Source organism: Peromyscus californicus, unplaced genomic scaffold, assembly GCF_007827085.1.
Source record: "Peromyscus californicus insignis strain IS unplaced genomic scaffold, ASM782708v3 Scaffold_4__1_contigs__length_199733344, whole genome shotgun sequence".
Classification (NCBI taxonomy): domain Eukaryota; kingdom Metazoa; phylum Chordata; class Mammalia; order Rodentia; family Cricetidae; genus Peromyscus; species Peromyscus californicus.
In genome coordinates this window covers 36,887,758-36,903,135 of record NW_026294562.1, presented here as the reverse complement: position 1 = coordinate 36,903,135, position 15,378 = coordinate 36,887,758, and positions in this window count along the sequence as shown.

Here is a 15,378-nt window from a genome sequence, read left to right as displayed (position 1 = left end):
AGAAGAAAGGAAATGACCCACATTCACTTAGACCCCTTCTTTACTGTGCAGCCCCGAGTCCGTGCATCGGCTCCCTCCCTGATGAATGCCCCTTTAGAACCCAGTTGGTCCCCCCCTGGGGTCCCCGTGAGGATCCAGCAAAACCACACAGCTGCTCTCTCAGCAGCTGCCCCTGAAACCCGCCCCCTGTTCTCTCTCCGTCCCTGGCCAGAAGCTCACAATGGTCCTTACACAGCCAAGACAGAGGCCACTCTAGACATGCACGCCAGCAGCTGAGACACACACACATCTGCCAGGGAAAGTCACCAGAGCCCTCGGGACCAGGAGCCAACTGAAGGTGTCCGTTGTTCTGAAGGCATACAGGGCACGTCACAGCTCTGGAGTGAGAGACTGAGTTGAGATGAGAAAAAGTAGAAGCAATTAGTATTTGGCTGAGAAATTGGAGCCAACGTGTTTATATCCTTCCTGTCTGTAAATTAATCTCCAAGACTCGACTCTAGGAAGTACAATCACAGAGACTGATTGATGGACAGCCTTGAGGACCAAAGGAACATCAATAAAGTATGTGTCATTCAATCACTGGCAGGATATAAGGCCAGACACATAATCAAATACCCAGAAGCTCAGGGTCTATCTTACACACTCTTTTTTTCCTCCAGAGACAGGGTTTCTCTGTGTAGCCCTGGCTGTCCTGGAACTCACCCTGTACATCGACCAGGCCGGCCTCGAACTCGGAGATTTGCTTGCTTCTTTCTGCCTATCTTGAGAGTGCCGGGATTAAAGGTGTGTGCCGCCACTACACCAACTGGCCTGCCTTATACACTCTTGATCCTTGACTGTATGGGTTTTGCTCGTTTGTTTCAGTCTTGCTGGGTTTGTGTAGTCAGGTTTGAGTTTGGGTTTGTTTGTTTGTTTAGGGTGTGTGTGTGTGTGTGTGTGTGTTTCGAGACACAGTCTTGATGGGTAGCCCTGGATGGCCACTTGGTACTCACTATGTATTGCAGACTCATGCTAATGCTTCAGCCTCCTAAGTGCTAGGGCCATAGGTATGCATGACCAAGTCCAGTGTGAAAACTGTCTTAAAAGGCAGGGCGGCGGTCCCAGCACTCGGGAGGCAGAGGCAGGCGGATCTTTGTGAGTTCGAGGCCAGCCTGGTCTACAGAGCGAGATCCAGGACAGGCACCAAAACTATATAGAGAAACCCTGTCTCAGAAAAAAAAAATGTCTTAAAAGGAAGAGATTGAGTTTAGTCTCATGTGTCAGAGTTGAGAGACTTCAGCTAAAGAGGACAATAGTCCTATGGTTGGTTGTCAGAGCACTGGATCGTAGATTCAAAACTGTTCTGTCAAAGTTTTGTCTATGCTTCTAATCCATATTAATATTAGAAAAGCCAAACACTGCCTATACTCACCAATAACCCTTTCGACTATCTATCTGCACATCCACTAACTGCTGCATGGAGAAGAACGCTATCCAGATGCCAGCATGATGAATGTTAACCCATGCAATGACCTGACCTATCTGGATAACAAGAGTGGTATCCAAAGTTTTGCAAATACAAGGAGTCCTGTGTGTGGGCTTTGGCTCCTGTTTGCGTGACGCCCAATAAAGACTGCCTTTTCCCCTTTTACCTACTTATTCTGTCCTACCAAGATATTGGCATGTCTACAGAGTTGAAAACCGGTGGAAGATACCCAGCTTGGAGCAGTGCGAGGGAAGAGCAGTGTACAGGAGCCTGCTTTAGGAGAGCGAGCTGTTCCTAATAACTCTTTGGAGAGCCTGTTCAGTGACGTGTTTATCTTTATCAATCTTTATCAATAAAAACCTGTGAGTCAGATATCAGGGTAAGAACCTGAATGATCAGAGAAGGAGTGGAGAAGTGACCAGTGATCTCTCTCTCTCTCTCTCTCTCTCTCTCCCTCTCTCTCCCTCTCTTTCTTTCTCGATCCAAAAGGGTTGAGACTCTTTCCAGGCGCCACTTCACTACTTCCTGTGTCTCTCTATCTGTCCTTGGTCCTCCAAAACCTCTATGGCTAATTTTAGTTAGCCAGTAGCTAGCTCCACCCTCTGACTCAAAGCAAACTTAGTGGCAGTCTCAGGAGTGTCAGAATGTGATCAAAATATCCCACAACAGCCCAGTACCTTTGCCCATATTAATGCTACATAACCAACAAACAGTGCCAAAGCCTGGGTAGCATACCACAGTAGGCAGTCTCTGCTCACATGTCTGGGTGATCGGTGATGGGGTTCTCCTGATCTTGGCCAATCTCATGGTTTTCCACTGATGTAGGCTACTCTCTCTGATCAGGCAACTGAGAGGACTTGACTTTGTTCACATGATTCCAGCCTCCAACTTAGCAGCCTACGCATGTTCTCATGGCCATCCAAACATACAAGAAATAAAAGGACAGGATTCTGGAGACTTGGACTCAAGCTGGCACCCCACCATTTCTGTGGCTTTCTATTGGGCCAAGAAAGTCAGAGGACCAGCCCAGATCCTTGGAGACTGAAAAACAAATTCTTTAGTGACAGGAACTGTAGGTCATATGCCAGGGTGTTTATAGCTAGAGAGAAGTAAAGGATCAATTAGAGTCATAAAGTAAAAGAAATCTATCATCTTAATAGGGTCATTCCCTAATACTACTCTGCAGGACTCCGGGGTTGCTCAAGAGACATACTTCTCTTAACCTACTTATCTGTGGGGAAGGGTGGCGACAGCACATCTGGTCCACCCATGAAACTGACTGGCACTGGCAGAGCTTTGTCTGCGGAGGTCTGATACACGTTTTCACACCATGCTTATTGCCATTAGGGAAACCCAGCTGGAGGTGAGCTGTGCCTGAATATGAATGGGAGATAGGAACAGCGGCCATTTAGAAACCGTCATGGTAACCCCAACTGAGAGAAGCACGCCATCCATCATAAAGTCTTCGATGCCAGTTCCAGATGGTACTTTGAGGTAAAGAGCACAAAAGGGAGGACTAGATTTTTCTAGCACATTCTCATTGAGGAGTTGACAACATTAAGCTTGGGGAAATTTGACTGCCTCTGCCTCTGTGACAGAATCACAGAGGTGTGAGGCACGTTAGAGTCCCCTCAGCTCTTGGCTAGGGGTTATTCTCACTGCAAGCCATGACTACTTCTTGGGGCCAATAGGAAAGGGTCAAAAATAGGGTCTGCATTCTCATTCATGAAACTTCCCTGAGGTGCTCTTAATTAGCAACACTATCTAGGAAGAGAGAGGCAGGCATCCATCTATCCCTCTTACTCCAGGACAGCTGATGGATGGCAGCCTGACTTGTCATTGGAAGGCCGCAAGGTTGGGACCGTGCTAGTGTGCCTGAGTGTTGAGGTTGCAGTAGAGACCGAACAGAGCAGAGAAGACAGCTTCGGCACTTACTAAGGAAGTTAAAGGACTTTCTCTTGCTTGAGGCTCATTTAACTGTCTGACTTGTGCTGGTAAACATTGTACACTGACTGTCACCTGCTTGCTGAGACACCTACTTCCTGTTCCACTGCAAAGGGTGAATACACCATCATTTGTCAAGTTTGAGAAACAGGCCTTACAGACACAGGTAGAGGTAACAGAGGAAGAATTCTGTTGCTATCACCTTCTGAAGTACTAAAGATGATGTAGTTAACTGATTTACGATCTGACCCCCTTTGTGCTCATGGACAAAGGCTGAAATACCTTAGGACCTATGGTCTCTCACTGAAGATCGACACTGAGGTGAGTCTTGGACCAGATAATGTCTATCTGCTTCAGGGAGGAAGTCAAGAGCAGGCAGCTCTGTAGGCGACTGGGGTGACTGTCCTCAGTATAGCTGGCATAGTTAGCCATAAGGTTTTCTTACCTATGCCCAAATGGGTTCCTCATCCCCAGTGCCAGGCTATGAGGCTTTTTGGAGTTTCTTCTAGTTTTGGAATTTTCTCAAGAATCAAAATGACTACCTAAATGTGGTAGATTGAATGTAATTAGCTCCCGGAAGCTCACTGAGAGTGGCACCATTAGGAGGTGTGGCTTTGTTGGAGTAGGTATGGCCTTGTTAGAGGAAGTGTGTCACTGTGGGAGTGGGCTTTGAGGTCTCATATATGCTCAAGCTACACCCAGTGTTTCATACCATTTCCTGTTGCCTGTGGGATCAAGATGTAGCTCTTTCTCAACTCTCCGCTCCTTCTCTAGCACCATGGCTGTCTGCATGCCTCCATGTCCTGCCATGATGATCATGGACTAAACCTCTGAAACTGTAAGGCACCCCAATAAATGTTTTCCTTTATAACAGTTGCTGTGGTCATGGTGTCTCTTTAATAATTGAAACCTTAACTAAGACATTAAGAATATCTATGATACATGTAAGTCTGTGTATCATATTCATATGTAGTTCATATGAAATTTGCTGACAATACTCCCCTAAGTGCCATATACTATCTAACTCCAACACCAGGTGTGAGAAGCCCTCTTGAGTTGTTGGTCAGGGTTATCCAAGAGATTCCCAAAACACTATTTCTGTTGCCTTTGGCAGGCACTTTGGATACAGGACCCATAGGAACCAAGTTGGATCTAATCTCAAAGCCTCCTCCCTGAGGACCAGCTTTCATGGTACCAGAAGCACCATGCAAGGTTTCAAAGGAGGGAAGTAATCAATAGTCCTACCCAGCTTTGATGCCTATGGACCACAGCAATGACCAACATGACATAATAATCCTAAAGGTGCAGAAGTGGTACACACACCTTGGGCATTAACCAACAGCTCTCTAATTGGGTATAAGGCTTGCTGAACAACAGGGAAATCATGCCTGGGACTGGAAACCTAGCCAGCTACCTGGGGCTTGTGGAGAACCCACAACCACCACTTTACTAAACCCACACAGTCTCTAACTCTATTCCAAATACTTGTCCTTATACCCACAGAAGAGTGCAGTTCTCACGCCTCCATCAAGGAAGCTTCTCTTCGTGGCAGAGGCTATGACAGAAAAACTACAACCTATCAACATGCCGAGTTGGGAAGCCTATTCCCAACTGATACATCCTCAACATGAGTTTTGTACCTAAGGCTCAGGGATCCTTGCAGAAGAGGACCCAAAAAGATGGGAAGAGCCAGAGGACCAGGAAGTTTGTTATGAGAGTGTGTCTTCTAGAAATGTCAGTAAAGCTACAAACATGAAGTCTCACCAACACGGCTGCCAAAACATGGCCTGAACACCAAAAGACATACCAATGTGGAAGGTAAACCCACGAGGCCGCAGCCCTAGACAAAGAACTACAGGCAACTAAAGGACGCTGAGAGCCGGGGAAATAGTCTTCCCCAGGGAAAAGCCCACCAGCTGGTGTCTAATACCTCTAAAAGGCCAGCCTGAAAACACATGCACAAGTAACATTATGTGGACCGAACAGGCTGTATTTATGCATTTAGGAATACACCCAGACACATATCACCACTACCACCACCACCACCACCAACAATTAACGAAAAGGAGGCTATGAATTTGAAAGAGTGTAGAGGGTACACAGGAGAGATTTGATGGGGAGGACAGAGAAGGGGAAAATTATGTCATTATAAAACCATTTTTTTTTGTTTTTTTTTTTTTCGAGACAGGATTTCTTTGTGTAGCTTGGTGCCTGTTCTGGATCTTGCTCTGTAGACCAAGCTGGCCTCAAACTCACAGAGATCCTCCTGGCTCTGCCTCCCGAGTGCTGGGACTAAAGGTGTGTGCTGCCACCGCCTGGCATAAAACCAAATTTTAAAAAATCGTTTAAAAAATATTACTAACACCCCTTCACTCAAAAAAGAATCAAAATAGCAAGCAGAGGCAGCTTCGTTTGCTAAGCTAAAAGGAGGGTGCCTGGAGGAGAGCACAGTGTGGAATTTACCCGTTGAGGTGAGTCTACATGAGACTCGAGGCAGCTGGCCACACTAGGGCAGTTTTATGAGGAAAAAAAGCATGTGTTGGTGGTGGGGACAAATTCTACCCTTCTCTGGGAAAAAGAGAGGCTTGTACTGAGTCAACCCCTACCATAAAACAAGACACTAAATTAAAACACCTCCCAGGAGACAATAAGCCAAGAAAATGTTTATCCAGTTAAATCAACTAAGTAAACAGTTGTTCTGCAGATAAACTGAGTCAACACCTATGGTCCCTCTATAAGGGGACTTGTCAAGGGGCGTGAGAAGCTGAGTGTCCCAAAGCCCCTGTTACTGAGATTGTCACCCTTCAAAACCCTACCAGACCAATTTGCTCCTCCTCAGCGAGTCCTGACCCATCAGCTCCCCTTAGTGGCCAGCTGTGAACACACCCAAGCTCCAGCCATTCAAGTTTCTTTTTTTTTTTTTTTTTTTTTTGGTTTTTCGAGACAGGGTTTCTCTGTGTAGCTTTGCGCCTTTCCTGGGACTCACTTGGTAGCCCAGGCTGGCCTCGAACTCACAGAGATCCGCCTGGCTCTGCCTCCCGAGTGCTGGGATTAAAGGCGTGCGCCACCACTGCCCGGCCCATTCAAGTTTCTTAAACAGGATGTAGCGTTGAGAAAAACAGAACACATCTGCAATCTCAGGTTGTACTGCATGGAGTAATAGAATCACCTCATGAAGATCTACCTGAATGTGTGAGAACAGAACACAGGGCTGAGGAGTTTGTCTGGAGCCACGTCCAGAGGGAAATGATGGGCCCGAGGCATGAGAGCGGAACAGCAGTGTTTGCAGGCCAGAGCTGGGTGGATTTGTGGGGCAGTGACACTACCTCATGACTTTTCCCGGAAACCATATTTACAACCTTGTCTCTCTCCGTTTTTCATTACTTGCTTTTCTATTATTGTTACAGTGCTGGGGGCTGAACCCAGAGCCTCGCTGTTGCTGCTGGGCAAATGATCTACCAATGAGCTGAGTCCCTGTCTCTGCTTTTGTTGTTGTTGTTATAGTGGAGAAATATATATAGCACAAAGTTTGCCATTTTAACCATTTAAGATATTGATTCAGTGGCATTATGTCTATTCAGTGTCTCCTGTAACCATCATCTCTATTTCCAGAACTTTACCATCACTTTAAAAAAATAACAAAACCTACAAATATAGGGAAACCTGACCTCTGCTTTGTCTCTGTGCTTCTTCCTCTTTGAGATGCCTCACCTAAGTGGAGTCATGTGACAGGCATCCTTTGTCGCTGGCTTGTTTAACTTGCCTGTTTTGAACGTTCATCCATACTATAACCTAGCCCCAAAGTCCGTTGTCCGCATGTGCCCGTCTTGCGCATAGCACCGCCTACAGATGGACGCACGGGCTGTCATCACCAGCTGTATCATCGCTGTATTTTAAGTGCGAGGACTGACACAGAGATACTCCCATGACTCTTTGGGAAGCCTGATCAGAGGATGCTAGAACTCCTGTCTCCTGGGTCAAGAATGTCTGTCACCTCTAGAAGCTGCCGAGAGCCATCTTGCCTTGACCATTTATTTCACATTCTGCTCATTTCAGTGGCGAAGACAACAAAGGCTCTTTAACATTCAACTGTACACAGACTTGCTTACGAGTGTGTAATACACGCCAGCCCACTTTCCCCTCACCATAAACCTAGGAGGCAGCTGTGTGCCATTATTTTTCCCTTTGTGTAAGATTCCAGACAGGAAGTATCAGCTCTGGTGCCTGTTATCTTCCCCTACCCATGGCCAGGAAAAGATTGCAAGCTGAGCTATACCTGACCTCCACAAACATCCTGGTCTACGGGCTTGGGAAGCAGCCTGATCTGACTGTAAAGACAAAGGACTGAAGGACAATGAAATCCTCTAGCCTCACCCTACTTATTTGGTGACACCAGGTCTGATTCTGGCCATGCCCTGGCTCTCATAGAACAATTACCCAGGATTCCATTCACTCCTGAATGTCGCCTCCAGCCGACTTCAATGACTGTAAGCCAGAGTCCAGCCAGCAACGCACAAAGCCCACAAGTATGACACTAGTTTCAAGAACTCTGCCCTAGTAATAGCTAGGTCACGAGACTTCCTCACTATGGAGACAGAAACTTCTAGAACAAAAGCCAAAGACTTCATAGCTGCTTTCTTTAAACCTATTATACTTAAGCAAGCAAGCCATGAGGCTATCACTCCCACCCTTAGGATAAAGGGAGGGAGTTTGCTGTCTCCAGCAGAACAAACAAGGCACTGAATTTCCCAGCTCTGGAGACAAGAGAGATAATTAGAAAGTGCGTTCTCAGGGGACTCTGTGTCCTTGAAGTGTGGCTGCCCAGTTCTCTAGGTTGTCATTTTAGGAACCAAATCTAAGGACATCAGTTGATCAGGTAAACAGAAATTTATTTACCTGCCTCTGTACCTCAGGCTACAGCTCTGATAACTCCCTCAAGGTGCCCTTCCCAAGCTCCCAGCTTGCTTTGGGAAAGTCTCTGAGTGCCAGGCAGGCCTCAGATGCCTGGCTAACTCACATGCCTACTTGCTCTAAGGTTTTTCTCTTCAACCTTTCTTGCCTGCCAGGGTTACGTCAGGTCTTCTGCCCCAGAAGTATGGTGTCACAGAACTCGGGGGTTAGCTACAGCAATGTCACATGCCTGTAATCCCAGCAAGGCGGGGGGGGGGGGGTGGGGGGGGGGGGGGGGGGGGGGGGGGGGGCCGGGGCAGGGGTGGGGGGCAGGGAAGATGAGGGGAGAGGGGACTGGGGAGGGGGGCGGTAGGAAGATCACCGCAAGCTGGAGGACAGCCTGGTCTACATAGTGAGTTCCAGATCAGCCAGGCTGTATAGGGAGACTGTAACAAAAAAAAGGGAGGAGAAAGAGGAGAAAATTAAGGAAGGAAGGAAGGAAGGAAGGAAGGAAAGGAAGGAAGGAAGGAAGGAAGGAAGGAAGGAAGGAACCAGGGGTGATACAAAGCACAAAGTGGGGTAGAGAGTGGGTGGTAATGGACAGCAGACAGGGTTGGAATACTGTTTTGTTTTGTTTTTTTCTCCAATAGACTGGCATCTACTGCCCCTGACCTGACGATGCTCAGTGAAATACCTCCCATGCTCAGCTGTGTCCGCAGCCCTCCCTGTGAGACCCTTATGATTCAGTCAGGGACCACCCAAGAAACAAACCAGTAGAACACACAGACACCGAGGAAAGTGGTATATGAGGGATTGAGCTGTGAGCTTCTTGAAGTCAACAAACTCTACAATGTGCCGTCTTGATTTAGGAAGCCCAGAAAAGACAGTGGTTCTCGTGGTTCTAGTCCAAACCCAAAAGCCTGCGGCCCAGGGAGAGCCACGGTCTGACTGAAGCAGAAGATGGAGACCCCGGCAGAGGCAGGAGAGCTTGCCCTTCCAAGTCTTTGTTCTGTTGGAGCCAAACTATAGATGGGATGGCATGCGTCTTTTCTTCTAGGTCTCTTATAGAAACTCCCTCCCAGACATACCCAGAGATTATATATAGTTCATCAGTTAGGTGGGCATTTGTTTGTTTTTCGAGACAGGATTTTTCTTCATAGCCCTGGCTATCCTGGAGCTTACTCTGTAGAGTAGGCAAGCCTTGGACTCAGAGATCTGCCTGCCTCTGCCTCCTAAGTCCTAGGATTAAAGGCATGCATCACCACTGCCCCGGTTTTAGATGGGCATTCTTACCCAAGCCGACACACTAAATTAACTATCACATTCCTGTCGCCCAGAGTTCTTCACGATTGGGTATCCTGAGACCCTGAAGCCAGACATTCTACCTTGCCCAAGTTAGAGCCATAAAGCATCCATTCCCGGAGGAAGCCAGCCGAACGGGCAGGCTCCAGCAGCCTGCCTGTAATAAACACAGATTCCATACAGTCACACACACAGCCAACAACCCTATCCTACCCGTGTTCAGGCTATATGACTTGTTGAACATGAAGAAACTTCTAGACGGAAAGAAAGGCAGAGAGCATCTGCAGCTGCTTTCTCCGGGGAGCCTGTCACTGCTGGGAAGTCGGGGAGCCTGTGCTCCTGGAGGCGCTCCGTAGCCTGCACGAGTACCACGGGAAGGCTGGCAGTTTTGCTTAGGGGAACCTCATCTTTCTCTTCAGTTTGGGCCGCTTTTCTGCCCTCCTTTCCCTCACTAGCATTTCTCTAGGAGAACAGAGGTGCTCAGACAGAAGCAAGCATCGTTCTCGGGTACCCCACGAACGGGGATAATGGCGGGGCGCACACGCGCAGTGGGCCGTCCACTGCAGCGCTGACTGAGCTCTTCAGGCCGCTGCGATGGGACGGGACAAGCGACGACGGAGCACGGGACAAGGTCAGCAAGAAGAATCCTCTGAGGAACCTCTAGGCCAGCGGTTCTCAACCCTCCTAATGCCGCGACCCTTTAATACAGTTCCTCATGTTGTGCTGATTCCCATCCATAAAATTATTGTTGTTGCTACCTCATAATTGTAATGTTGCTACCGTTATGGATCGAAAAGTAAATGCCTCTGTTTTCCTACGGTCTTAAAGTGACCCCTGTGAAGGGGTTGTGACCCACAGGTTGCTCTGGCTAGGTGTAGGGTGTAGAGAGGAGAGCTGTCCTCCAAGGACTGAGATCTCTGGCAGGCAGCACACCCTGGGCCTCACCAGACCTGTGCTCTTCTCAATGCATGCCTCTGCAATCTCACCACGCTCAGGGGCATTCCAGAATGTTCGGGACTCATTTCAGCCTCCCTGTCTCTGAAACAGTTCTCTTAACCTGCCTCCCAGATAGCAGCTGGTAGTGACCAGTGCCTCCCAACAGGCCCGCCATTGTGTTAATGGCGCTACCTCACCACACCCCAACACCAAGCTGTTCTGACACCCCCCAGTTTCTCCTCCTTTCTCCCACAGCTACTTCCTCAGTTCAGAGCATGGCAGTTTTTCTCCTGGGTCGCCTGGAGGGTGTCCAAGCTGGTCTCTCCTTGGCCTCTTGAATGTAATCACATTATTTCCTCAACGCTATCAAGGCTTCACTCAATTCCTCCCAAGGAGACAAGAGGAGGTTTCCTCGGAGGGGACAGCTAAGTCCTATGAAGCTCCTCCCACCTTCCCGCTGTGCCAAACCAACTGCCACAGGAGGTTCTCTGCCCCTCCACTGTAACATTACTCCATCCATTGCTCAGAACTCCTTTTCAGTGAGTTCAGTAGAGATCCGAAGTCCCCAGGTTCTCTCATTTTGAACAGTGGGTGCTGGTCTCCTTTGCAAAGAACAGGGTCTGCTCACAACAATGGAGGTCTTAATGTGTCGGTCATCGTGCTGGTAGACTATCAGGATTGATCAGGTTGGAGCCTAGTATATGCATGCCTTTGGAGGTTGAATCCAGTTTAATCAGGACTAAATAATCAGAATACTGTCCTACATACAAGATCCCAAGCCATAAGATTGGAAGGCGCAGCTTTGATGCAGAGGGAGGCCTCTCTCCCCATCCTGTGGACAATGGCTCCCACTCTTACCTCTCATTAGGCCCCAATCCTAACACTGGATAGTTCTGCAGTATTTCCTAATAATGAAATAACCAGCCACCACGTCCTTCAAAGTAGAATGCTTTGGATTTTACACAGTTAAAGGTAGGGACTCATCACTTTTTTTTTTTTTTTGGTTTTTCGAGACAGGGTTTCTCTGTGTAGCTTTGCGCCTCTCCTGGAACTCACTTGGTAGCCCAGGCTGGCCTCGAACTCACAGAGATCCGCCTGCCTCTGCCTCCCGAGTGCTGGGGTTAAAGGCGTGCGCCACCACTGCCCGGCCCATCACTTTTTAAAGCATTTGTCAGACCACTCTGGAAAAGGCAGAGTCCCTACTAGGCTACGGTTGTACCTAATTTGTCTTAAAATAAAGGTTACAAGAGGGCTTTCTGGAACGAAGTAGGCCAAGCTCCCTCCGCTTCATTCACCCCACAGGCAAACTGGAGAGATGAGCCTGTTCCTGCCAGGAAGTGCAGCCACCCAACACGATTTGAAGTCTTTGCACCAACATTCTCAGCCACTATCCGGCCACAACAAAGCACCATAGAACTCAGCCTCTCCCCTACGAAATAGAATTTCATTTTATTCCCCCCCCTTTTTTTTTTTTTAAGAAACAAGACCTGTGTAAGTTCTCTTTTCCTTGGTTTTCCTGGAGGGAAAACATTTTTCTTCTGACCGTGGAAAGAGAAAAAAAAGGGGGGAATGAAATGAAATTTATCATTAAATGTAAGTGGAAATATCAACAATTCAAAGAAGGGATTTAAATGGAATTTCTGCAGTATTGGAGATGTATCATGGCTCTTTTCTCATCTCCACGCTGGCTTTTCAGCCTTTAATTCTTCTTTTGTGCCCTGGAGTAACGTTAGGGTTTGAATGAGAAAGTCTCTCACAGGCCGGTGTGTTTGGGCGCCTGGTCCCCGGGGTGTCGCGGCTTCAGAAGGATGTGAACCCTTCAAGGGTGAAGCCTCCGGAAGAAGCTGGCCGCTAGAGGGCGACCTCATAGCGTAGCCTGGTAGGGTTTCCGGCCTAAGCTCCCTGCTTCCAGCTCTACCAAGCTGTAAGGAGTCCCAGCCACACACAGCTGGCGCCACGAACTCTGCCACACAGTCCCTGCCATGGTGGACTGTGCCCTCGAACCATGAGCCCAAAGGAATCCTTGCTCCTTAAGTAGTTTCTGTCATGTTTCTGGTGACAGCTGTGTAAAATTAAAGTAAGGAACCTTTTAAAACTCGGGTAACTAATAGCTATGCCTAGCCTTTTCTTCACATCAGAGTTAAAGATTCACAGCAGGACATAACAACCTTTGGCTAACATACAGGTCTCAGGAAGCAAAACCCGTGAGCAAGACATACCAGACAGAGCCCAGTGGTCCTCTGCCACCTAGTGTCCACATAGGGTACTGCAGCCTCCTCCATAGGACTCTTCTGAAGATGGACTCCTTTCTCCCTCGCTCATGGCTTACCACCCTCATCACTCAGCCAACCCAGGAATGTCACAGGGAACTAGTGTCACCGTGCTACAGGGAGAAGGCATGGGCTCTTGGACTGGACAGAATGACAGAGTTTGCCACATTCTCCACCTGAGACTTGGAGCAAGAACATGACTTTGTCAAGCTTTAGCTTTTAGGCCTGCTGAATGTGAGTCGTATGAACGATGCCTGACTTGTGACCATTGATTGCGCTGGCACGAGGACCTAAGTTTGATCCCCCAGAACTCACATTTTAAAAGCCGGGCATAGCAGCAAGCACGTGTAATCCCGGCACTGGTGGGGAGGGGCGAGGCAGGGTAGAGACGGGAGAATCACCGGAGCTCACTGGCCAGCCAGCCTAGCTTAGTTGGTGAGTTCTAGGCCAACATATGACCTTACCTCACAAAACAAGTGGATGAAGCCTGAAGAAAAAGCTAGGCTGTCCTCTGGCTTCTGCACACACACATATATATGCACACATACACACTTGTACACACATGAACATGCACACATACACACACACACACACAAAAGGAAAGCCATTGTAAATGTTAAATATTATAAAGTACTTGTCAGTCCTAGATCAACGAGTACTCGGGACAGAGGAAAGAGAGGAGTGAAACAGAACAGACATGGTAAGCTGGGGGCGGGGGGGAGGGGTACAGAACATGGCCAGGGGGTGGGGGGAAACAGGAGAGTTTAACTACTTCCTTCCCAGTGCCAGAGTCCATTCCTCCGAAGAGTCCAGGGAGGTGAGAAGCAGATGGTGGCTGCCCAGGGTGGAGCTGGTTTTGAGTTGCTCTTATATTTCCAGCTCCAAATTCACAAAAAGAAGAAATTGGCCGGGGCGGTGGTGGCACACGCCTTTAATCCCAGCACTCGGGAGGCAGAGCCAGGCGGATCTCTGTGAGTTCGAGGCCAGCCTGGTCTACAGAGTGAGATCCAGGACAGGCACCAAAACTACACTGAGAAACCCTGTCTCGAAAAAACAAAAACAAACAAACAAAAAAACCAAACCAAAAAAAAGAAAAGAAAAAGAAAGAAAGGAAGGAAGGAAGAAAAAGAAAAAAGAAGAAGAAACTGACCCATGTGGATTTGGGGCCGGGACCGCATCTGAATATCAGAGGTTACTGGAATGAGATTGACATTCTGAGATCATTTATTGTACCATAGGTGACCCTGAACTAAGATGCCATGGCAACAGGCTGTGGGTGGGAGAATCCATCTGAAATCCAGAGTGAGGTTGGAAAACTGAGACTATGGACTGTGAACTTCCGGAGAGCTCGATGGCGTAGGCTGATTCTGCCATCCATCTGGCTCTGAAGGATCAACTGATGTAGCTGGGTGGTGGTGGCACACACTTCTAATCGCAGCACCTGAGAAGCAGAGGCAGGTGAATCTCTGAGTTCAAGGCCAGGCAGGGCTACATAGAGAAACTGTCTTGAAAAAATAAAAAAATAAACAAACAAACAACAAAAAAACCCAAAGAATTAACTGATACAAGTCTCCCTTTTAAGGATTTATTTTTATTATTTTAAAGTGTGTGTGTGTGTGTGTGAGTACAGATGCCTGCAGAGTTCATAGGCACCGGATCTCCTGAAGCTGGAGTTACAGGCAGTTGTGAGACACCCACGATCAGTGCTAGGAACCGAACTTGGGTCCTCTGCAAGAGCAGTATGTCTCTTAACCGCCCAGCCATCTCTCTAACTCCCAATATCTCATTTGTATTCCTTTACCCATAAGGAAACCAAACCACAGAGAAGTTAGATTCCCTGCTGGTCGTTATAGGGATGCTTGGTTCTAGGGTAGAACACATTCTCTACGCTGTAGTTGAGGTCTCCTATTTCAGCATCACAGCCCGGGCAGAAGGTACCCTCAGGAAATGTTACCAAAGGTAACTGCAGTCAGGCCTGGTGGTCTGGGTAGGAGGCATCTATCTACACATGGCCCCCACAGGCAAGGGGTACATTTTAATCTGTCCGTTAACTTTGATGACCCTGCTCTACTACTTGAGATAGGGCTAAAGTGGGTTTTTTGTTTTGTTTTGTAAAAATAAAAATCTGTGTATACATTTTTGGAGCTGGAGTTTGAACACAGGGCCCAAAGAATGTTCAGCACGGACTCTACCACTGAACTGCGTCATCAGGTCTGGGCTGTCTGAATGCCTTATGAGTGCCTTAGGAAACACATCTTTTTTGGGGGGACAGGATCTCACTATGTTGCCTAATTGGTCTTGAATTCTTTTGCTCAGAGATGTCACCTCATTTCTGAGTGCTAGGGGCCACAGATACATGCCATCATTCTTTATTTAAATTATTCTAGCAGAGACATTAACCCAATATAGAGTCATTTATAAATAATGTTTCCTGTTAGTTTTAAGGTGTTTCTGTTGGTTTTGTTTGTTTTGGGGCAGTGTCTCATGTAGCTTAGGTGGCCTTGAACTCTTTACCCTGTATCAACCTTTTAAGTGCCAAGATCACAGGAATACACCAGTATGGCCTGCTCT